The following is a 9,582-nucleotide window of genomic DNA, read 5'->3' on the forward strand; positions in this document are numbered from 1 at the left end:
TGATTCCAGAAGATGATAAAGTGCTGAATGAGACTTCATTCTAGAGGAGATGAAATAACTTGTGGTAGACCAGGACTGCTAGTAAAAGCAACTAGAAAAGCCATGTAAAATGATGATCTGTTTGATGATGTCAGAGGCTGTTGAGGAAATAAACATCGGCGGTAATGAGTTGGGTGGGTAAGATTCGGAATGGACCAGTCATGTGGCTGATTTTCTCCTTAGGAGAATTAGGACAATTCCTGGATTCTGGGACTGCATAGGATTGAAGATAGCAAACTAACTGGTGTTTGATGTCCAATAGTTCTTGAAATATCTGATGATTTCCCGTTTTCTTGGGTGTACAGTCACCTGAGCGAATAACCAGAGGTGCCTTTGGGAAAGAACTAAAGGACAAGCCACAGTATACCCTTCCATGCTGTTACAGGGTTCCTCCTCCTTTGGCTCTCCTGGACCCAGTCAGTAGGTAGGTTTCAAACCTGAAAGTTGTCTCAGTTCTGAAAACCAAGCAACCATTGTCTCATGTCCCTGCTATACTGTTTCTTTTATCTTATAATAAGATAGACTTTGACAGTTTTGAAATATGATTGTTGGTATTTCTGTGTTTGAGGCAAGGCATCAGATGTAGTATTTTAAAACATTAATAAAACTATGTGCATGTTTGTATGTTGGAAAGGAAGCTGGGGGAAGGGTTCTGGAGATAGCTGGTTCCTTAGCTACTGTCTTCCTGGGAAAACCTGGGGGTAAAGATTTTATTGAAACTCTGATTTCCATTATATCAAATCTATTGTTTCTCTTACTCCTTTTCTTGAATGCAAAGTGGCAATGTTATATTAGCAAATATATTAGAGAAGAAAAGCATCAAAGAGATAGGGTATACTTGAAATCTTTTGAATATATTATTTATAAAGCAAACCATACTAATTACAGTTAATATCACATTGCATTGCTGAAAATCTGAATTCCAGTTTTAGGAGTTAAAAATTATTTGCTGTGAATGTGTTTTAGATACTTAAATAGTTTCTCCAGTGTTCTAGTTCTGTATATATTTAATATACAGAATATATATATTATATATAATGAATATAATATACAGAATATAATATATACTATATTATATAATAATAATATACAGAATATATATATACAGAATAATATACAGAATATATATTATATTATATATAATGAATATAATATACAGAATATAATATATATTATATTATATATAATGCTTTAAAAATATATAATGCTTTTATAATGCTTTTATAATGTTATATATATAATCCTTTTTAAAGATTTATTTATTTATCTTAGGGGAGAGAGCAAGAGTGCACAAGTGAGCACATGCATGGTGGGGAAGGGCTGAGGGAGAGGAAGAGAAAGGGTGTTTTTTAAAAATTTTTATTTAAATTCAATTAACATGTAATGTATTACTGGTTTCAGAGGCAGAGGTGCTTGATTCATTGGTCTTATATAATACCCAGTGCTCATGACATCACATGCCCTCCTTAATGTTCATCACCCAATTATGCCGTCCCCCCTCCCTCCAGCGACCCTCAGTTTCTTTCCTATGATTAACAGTCTCTTATGGTTTGTCTCTGATTTTATAGTCTTTTATTTTTTCCCCTCTTCCCCTCTGATCCTGTTTTGCTTCTTAAATTCCACATATGAGTGAGATCAAAGGTAATTGTCTTTCTCTGACTGATTTATTTTCTTTAGCATAATATCCTCTAGTTCCATCCACGTTGTTGCAAATGGAAATATTTCTTTTTTTTTCTTGGATGGCTGAGGAGTATTCCAGTGTGTGTGTGTGTGTGTGTGTGTGTGCGTGCATATGTGTGTGTGTATCACTTCTTTGTCCATCCATCCACGTTGTTGCAAATGGAAATATTTCTTTTTTTTCTTGGATGGCTGAGTATTCCAGTGTGTGTGTGTGTGTGCGTGCATGCGTGCATATGTGTGTGTGTATCACTTCTTTGTCCATTCATCTGTCGATGGATATCTGAGCTCTTTCCATAGTTTGGCCATAGTGGATATTGCTGCTCTAAACATTGGGGTGCAGGTGCCCCTTAGGATCACTACATTTGTTTATCTTTGGGGTAAATACCCAGTAGGGCAATTTCTGGGTCATAGGTTAGCTCTATTTTCAACTTTTTGAGGAACTTCTGTACTGTTTTCCCGAGTGGCTGCACCAACTTGCATTCCCACCAACAGCATTCCCCTTTCTCTCTATCCTCTCCAACGTCTGTCATTTCCTGACTTGGTTAATTTTAGCCAATCTGACTGGGGTAAGGTAGTATCTCACTATAGTTTTTAGTAGTATTTCCCTGATGCCAAGTGATGTTGAGCACGTTTTCATGTGTCATTGAAACACGTTGAAATGTGTTGGCCATTTGCATGTCTTCTTTGGAGACATGTCTATTCATGTCTTCTGCCCATTTCTTGATTGGGTTATTTGTTCTTTGGGTGTTAAGTTTAGTAGGTTCCTTATAGATTTTGGGTACTAGCTCTTTATCTGGTATATCATTTTCAAATATCTTCTCCCATTCTGTAGGTTGTCTTTTGATTTTGTTGTCTGTTTCCTTTGCTGTGCAAAAGCTTTTTATCTTGATGAAGTCCCATAGTTCATTTTTGCCTTTGTTTCCCTTGCCTTTGAAGACGTGTTTAGCAAAAATTTGCTGTGGCCGAGGTCAATGAGGTTGCTGCCTGCATTCTCCTCTAATATTTTGATGAATTCATGTCTCATACTTAGGTCTTTCATCCATTTTGAGACAGAGAGTCTTAAGCAGACTCTAAGCTGAGCACAGAGCCCAAATTGGGGCTCAGTCTCACAACCCTGAGATCACGACCCTGAGATGAAACCAAAAGTAGAATGCTTAACCATTTGTGCCATCCAAGTGCCCCATATGCTTTTTAAAGTATTTTTTTGGCAACTTATCAACTTTTATTGCTGTTGATTGATATTTTATTGCTATACAATTACTATCTTTTCCTATTTTCAGCAGGAAAGAGTATATATTAAGCATTATATTTTTCAGGATAACAATGAGAAATTCATTAACATGTCAAATTTCTTTTAAAATTATGATTTCTTATTAGCAATAACTATCACTTATAAGTTTTTAATCCTCACAGCAATTCTGTGATATAGATCTTATTTTCATTTCACAGATGTAGAAATTAAAAGTCAGTGTTTAATACCAGCTTAAGGTTACATGCCTATCAGTGGAAGAGTCAGGAGTTAAAACCATTTTGGAGCATACATATAGCAGCACTTGGTTATTCAATCAAACACTAATCTAGATTCTTCTGTGAAAGAATTTTGCAGATTTGATTAAAGCTGCTAATCAATTAAATTGATTGAACAGGAGATTATTTTGTATGGGTCTGAATCAATCTTTGGAAATCCTTAAAATATGCTCAGGTCTTCTATGAATTAGAGAGCCTCCCACTTGTGGTCATAAGCCTCTACTCCTGCCCCTGGAGCTCCAGCTGGCTCATGACCTTCTTTCCTGACTTCTTGCCCAATAGGCTCCCTCCAGTGTGTAGCCAGTCCCTACAAATACATAAACAAAAAGGCATATATCTGTTTAGAGATATTATCTCCCACTGGTCTCCTCTGGTTGAACCTTAACTAATACTCTTGCCTTCACTGCAAATCTAATACTCCAGCCTGAACTTTATTCAAATTCAGAATAGAAATGTGGGGAGGGAACAATGAGTGTAAAACTGGGTGGAGGGAGAGAGGAGCCAAGGCTAGAGTCTTTATTATTGTATCTTTATGCCTTAATGTTGAAACACAGTTTCTACAAAGAATTCTTTTCCTGTCATTCAAATGTCTCATGTCTAAAATTACATATTTAATTTTTCATATTTAACATTTTTCAGGGTAAACCCTTGAATTTGAATCTAGAAATTTTGAATTACCAGGGAAAAGTTTTGCTGCTCTTAAATATGTACATGAGAATTCTCCACAGATTTGTGTAAACAGTACTTTTCTGCAGAGCACTCTCTTATAACCTGCTCAATAGTATCCAAGCAAAACAAATTTCTCTTTTAATTAATGAATATTAGAATACAAAATACCTAGAAAATACTTTTATAGATTGAATGTTTGTGTCTGCCTTAAATTCATATGCTGAAGCCCTAACCTTTCAGTGTGGCTATATGTGGAGATGGAGCCTATATTATTATTTTTTTGAGATTTTATTTATTATTTGACAGAGAGCACAAGCAGGGAGAGCAGCAAGCAGAGGGAGAGGGAGAAGCAGGCTTCCAGAGGAACAGGGAGCCTGACATGGGGCTCAATCCCAAGACCCCAGGACCATGACCTGAGCTGAAGACAGATCCTTAACTGACTGAGCCACCTAGGTGCCCTAAGAGGGAGCCTTTAGAAGAAGTAGTTAGGGCTTCTACTTATGACCTGATTTAACCTTAATCCAATAGAATTCATTTCCTTATAAGGAAGAGAGACCAGAGTGCTCACTCTCTTTCAGTAGATAAGGAAGAGGTCATGGGAGTCCACAGTGAGATGGTGGCCACCTGTAAGCTAAGAGGACAGGCCTCAGAATAAAACCTATCTTGCTTGGACTTTCCAGCCTCTGCAATTGTGAAAAATAAATTCCTGTTTTTTAAGCCACCCAGTCTATGATATGGTGCCCTCAGCAAATTAAGAAAAATACTAAACATATATATAACATTTTACTTAAAAATATTAATAAATAAATTGTATGTTCTTAACTATCCCAAAAAGCATATACTACAAAAAAGTTTTTTAAACTTTTGATTTTCATAAGACTATCATTTTAAAGTATATTAAGTATATGCAGATAATGTAGTAAGCATAATAAATTTGGAAGAAAAAATAGTAGGTTCTGTTATTTACAGCTTTCCTTATTTTTTTTTTAATTTACAGCTTTCAATATAGGATCTGTCTGCTTGTCAATCTTTGATCTGAATAATGAAGGAGACTGTAGATTTCTGAGGTTATTAGCTGTGTTTTTGCTGTGTGTCTTGTAAAAAGCAATTATACATATGATCTGGAGCTCTCACTAAGAGAAGGCAATGAAGAAAAAAGACTCAAATCATCCCTTTCACCTTAGGAACCATATAAAGTTCTAATCAAGTTCCAACAGGATGGAGAATCTGAAAACTTGAACTCACTTTTTTATATACAAAGAGGGGTGAAAAAAAGTAACTCCTAAAACTAAAAAGCAAAATCCAAGTTAATTATACTTTCATAAAATAGTGTTCCTACTCTAACTTTTATCCTTTAATTTGAAAACTATCTCTGACTTCCAGAGTGGTTAGGACAGTTTCCATGACACAAAATTATATTTAAAAAATGTGATTAAGATTTAATACGTGAACATATAAGAGTATATATGGAAAAATAGTTGATTAAATAGAATAAACAAGAGAATTGCTTAAACCCTAAATATGAAAATATTTTAAATGGATTTTCTGAAAAACTCATAATATTTAGGATAAATTTGCTTTTTGGCTCATCAGCATTACATTTAAAACACATGCACACACACACATATACACATTCAAGCTATTTGACTTTTTTCCCCCCAGAAATAAGATTTTTCTAAAGTCAATGATTTTTTTTTTAAGTTGTAAATTGTCCTCTCTGAGAGTAAGCCCTATTCATAGGACAATCCCCCTAAACTGAGAGGGAGATTTCTGTGTATCTTGCCAGACTCCCATAAAGCAATGAATCATAATTCCCCCAAACTGGATTTAGATGTGAAATCTAAAATTCTTGACATTTGAGTGGACTTGAAATTCCCATCCTCCCTCAACATTCTATACTTTTTCTTTAAGAGAATTTACTACTTTTATTGATAGTTTTTTTTTTTCAGATCATATAACTCCAAAGTGCAATTTTAAAAGAGTTAAATATTCTTCAAAGTGACTAACCATCATACCTGTAAAGTTATAAAGAAAAAATCCGGTTGTGCAGTAGTACTAGCAGCTTCCCTCTTCCGTTCTCGGACCCGGCGCACCCTCCCCACCCCCTCCCATGCTGAGCTGCTATGAAGCCCCTGCCTGAGAGCTCATAGGAGCTTGGAACGGTCATCACCCCTCCGACTCTAACCAGGGGGAAAAATGGTTGAAGCAGATTGCCCAGGAAGGCTTTTCATTGGTGGCCTCAATACAGAAACAAATGAAAGAGACCTTGAAGCACTATTTGGCAAATAAGGACAAATAGTAGAAGTTCTATTGATGAAAGATCGTGAAACCAACAAATCAAGAGGATTTGCTTTTGTCACCTTTGAGAGTCCAGCAGATAGATACTATGGATTCAGCCAGAGAGATGAATGGAAAGTCCTTATATGGAAAAGCCATCAAGGTAGACAAGCCACTAAACCATCCTTTGAAAATGGTAGACATGGACCACCTCCACCTCCAAGAAGCAGAGGCTCTCCAAGAGGTCTTAGACGTGGAAGAGGAGCAAATGGAGGAACCAGGGGACCTCCCTTGCGTGGAGGGCACATGGATGATGGTGGCTATTCTATGAGTTTTAACATGAGTTTTTCCAGGGGACCACTTCTAGTAAAAAGAGGACCATCACCACGAAGTGGTGGTCCTCCTCCTGAAAGATCTGCCCCTTCAGGACCAGTTCGCAGCAGCAGTAGAATGAGAGGAAGAGCTCCTGTGTCACACGGAAGAGATAGTGATGGAGGCCCACCTCGAAGGGAACCCCTGCCCTCTCCTAGAGATGTGTATTTGTCCCCAAGGGATGATGGATATTCTACTAAAAAGGCTATTCAAGCAGAGATTACCCAAATTCTCATGATACAAGAGATTATGCACCACCACCAAGAGATTACACTAACTGTGATTATGGTCATTCCAGTTCACCTGGTGACTACCCATCAAGAGGCTATATTGATAGAGATGGCTATGGTCCTGATCCCGACTAGTCAGATCATCCAAGTGGAGGTTCCTACAGAGATTCATAGGAGAGTTATGGTAACTCACGTAGTGCTCCACCTACACGAGGGCCTGTGCCATCCTACGTGGAAGCAGTCGCTATGATGATTACAGTAGCTCACATGACAGATTTGGTGGAAATCGAGACAATTACCCAAGCAGCCGGAGTGATCTCTACTCAAGTGGTTGTGATCGGGTTGGCAGACAGGAAAGAGGGCTTTCCCACTTCTAAAAAGGGGTACCCTCCTCCACGTGATTCCTACAGCAGTTCAAGTCGAGGGCACCAAGAGGTGGTGGCTGTGGAGGAAGCCAATCTGATAGAGGGGGAGGCAGAAGCAGATATTAAAAACAAAACAAAACTTTGGACCAAAATCCCCGTTCAAAGAAACAAACAAAAAAGCGGAACCATTTCTGTCATAACTACCCAAGGACCACTGAAAGGGAACATTGTGTTACTTTTTTTAAATTTCCTATTAAGCTCCCCTTCCATAAGTTTTATGTTCTTGTGAGGGAAAAAAGTAAAACCTGTTTAATCTTATTTGACTTTATGACATTGCTTTCAATAAGCAAATGTTAAATGTGTTAAGACTTGACTTGTGTACTAGTGTTGTAATTTTTCAAGTTAAAAGTGTCCCACTTCCTATATCTGATTTTTCCCAGTAAATGAGGCAAAGCAATTCTAAGACCTTCTACAAACATCTAGCCTTCTAAAATGGAGAGGTGAATCCTTCTGCCTATACAAACAAGCTAGCTACTAGAGGGTGGTCGGGGTATGCTACTCTTAGGATTCCAGAGTGTCTTCAAATGGAAATCTCAATGTTCTCAGTAATGAAAAACCTGAGATCAGATGCTTATGTAAGGAAAGTGCTATTCACCCAGTAAATCCAAAAAAGCAAATGGATAATTCTGGCCATATTTTGCTTTTCTGACATCTCCCTGGAAATCTACAAGAACCTCCCTTTCCCCTCTTCCAATAAGACCATTTAAGTGTGTGTTTAAGCAACTACAGAATACTAAATAAAAAGTTTGGCCAAAACCAAAAAAAAAAAAAAAAAAAAAAGAAAAGAAAAAGAAAAAAATCCTTACTAAGTTTAAACATATGAAATTAGAGCATAATCAAATAATGGATGAAACATTTAAATGACAATTAAAAGTTTAAAAAATAATTTTGAGTATCCAAAGTGATCTTCATAAATTATATTTAAAAAATTAATAATGGCTATAACAGGGATTGTAATGGTGATATCTAGGTCTTTATATGCAATTAATTGCATAAGATATATAACTAATAATTATTCTAATGCTCTTTATAGCACCAAAAATATAGCAATCTTTGAAAGAGTTTAGGGGGAAAAAAATCTCATTTTTTAGTGAACTACATAAGTTCAGGGAATTACATATCTATGGAATCTTTAAATCTCAGCATTGCAAAATATATCATGTTTATAGTTATTAAATGAGAAGCAAGGTGAAATACCAAACTGAAGTCCTAGAGACAAAGTGGAATAATTTGTTTCATTTATAGTTTGTGAATAGGTTAAAATTTAATGTTAGAATACTCCTAAGAATTCACATAGTCTACCATATAGATTATTTATGCTTATTAAAGAACCTATGTATAATATTTATTTAATATATAAAAACATATATGTTTATATTTTTTCTTTTCCTTAATCCTTATCACCTAGTCAATCCATTCCCCCAACCCTCTCCCTTCTGATAAACATCAGTTTGTTCTCTACAGTTGAGTTTGTTTTTTGATTTGTCTCTCTTATTTTTTTCCCTTTGCTTGTTTGTTTTGTTTCTTCCACATTTGAGTGAAATGATATGGTATTTATCTCTCACTTGTTTCACTTAGCATTATACTCTCTAGCTCCATCCATATTGTTGCAAATGGCAAGATTTCATTCTTTTTTAAAGGTGAATAATATTCCAGTGTGTGGAATACCACACACCACTCTTTTTTCTCTATTCATCAGTTGATGGACACTTGGGCTATTTCCATAATTTGGTTATTGTAGGTAATGCTGCTATAAATATCAGGTGCTTGTAGCCCTTCAAATTAGTGTTTTTGTATCCTTTGGGTAAACACCTAGGACTGCAATTATTGGATCATAGGATCATTCTATTTTTAACTTTAGAGGAATCTTCATACTATTTTTCACAGTGGCTACACCAGTTTGCATTCCCACCACCAGTGCAAGAGGGGTCCCCTTTCTCCACATCCTTGTCAACACCTGTTGTTTCTTGTGTTACTGATTTTAACCATTCTGACAGGTGTGATGTGGTGATACCTCATTGTAGTTTTGATTGGCATATCCCTGATAATCTGTAAAGAGCATCTTTTAATCCATCCATTGGCTATCTGTATGTCTTCTTCGGAAAAATGTTTATGCATGTCTTCTGTCCATTTTTTAATTGGATTATTCATTTTTCGAGTGTTGAGTTGTGTAAGTTCTTTATAGATTTTGTATACTAACCCTTTATCAGATACGTCACAAATATCCTCTCTCATTCTGTAGGTTGCCTTTTGGTTTTCTTGATTGTTTCCTTTACTGCGCAAAAGATTTCTATTTTGATGTAGTCCCAATAATAGTTTGTTTATTTATTTATTTACTTATTTATTTATTTATTTATTTATTT

The 9,582-nt window shown here is 36.0% G+C and overlaps 1 non-coding gene and 1 pseudogene across 1 annotated transcript; one reads left to right on the forward strand and one right to left on the reverse strand.

Annotated features, from left to right (window-relative positions):
• The first annotated feature begins 2,618 nt into the window (after positions 1-2,618).
• LOC100682607 lies at positions 2,619-8,767 on the forward strand (annotated as a pseudogene).
• On the reverse strand, positions 5,623-5,729 carry LOC119866501. Its single transcript, XR_005380246.1, has one exon.
• Positions 8,768-9,582: the final 815 nt, after the last annotated feature.

The sequence above is a fragment of the Canis lupus genome, chromosome 27 (assembly GCF_011100685.1).
Source record: "Canis lupus familiaris isolate Mischka breed German Shepherd chromosome 27, alternate assembly UU_Cfam_GSD_1.0, whole genome shotgun sequence".
In the NCBI taxonomy this organism is placed as follows: domain Eukaryota; kingdom Metazoa; phylum Chordata; class Mammalia; order Carnivora; family Canidae; genus Canis; species Canis lupus.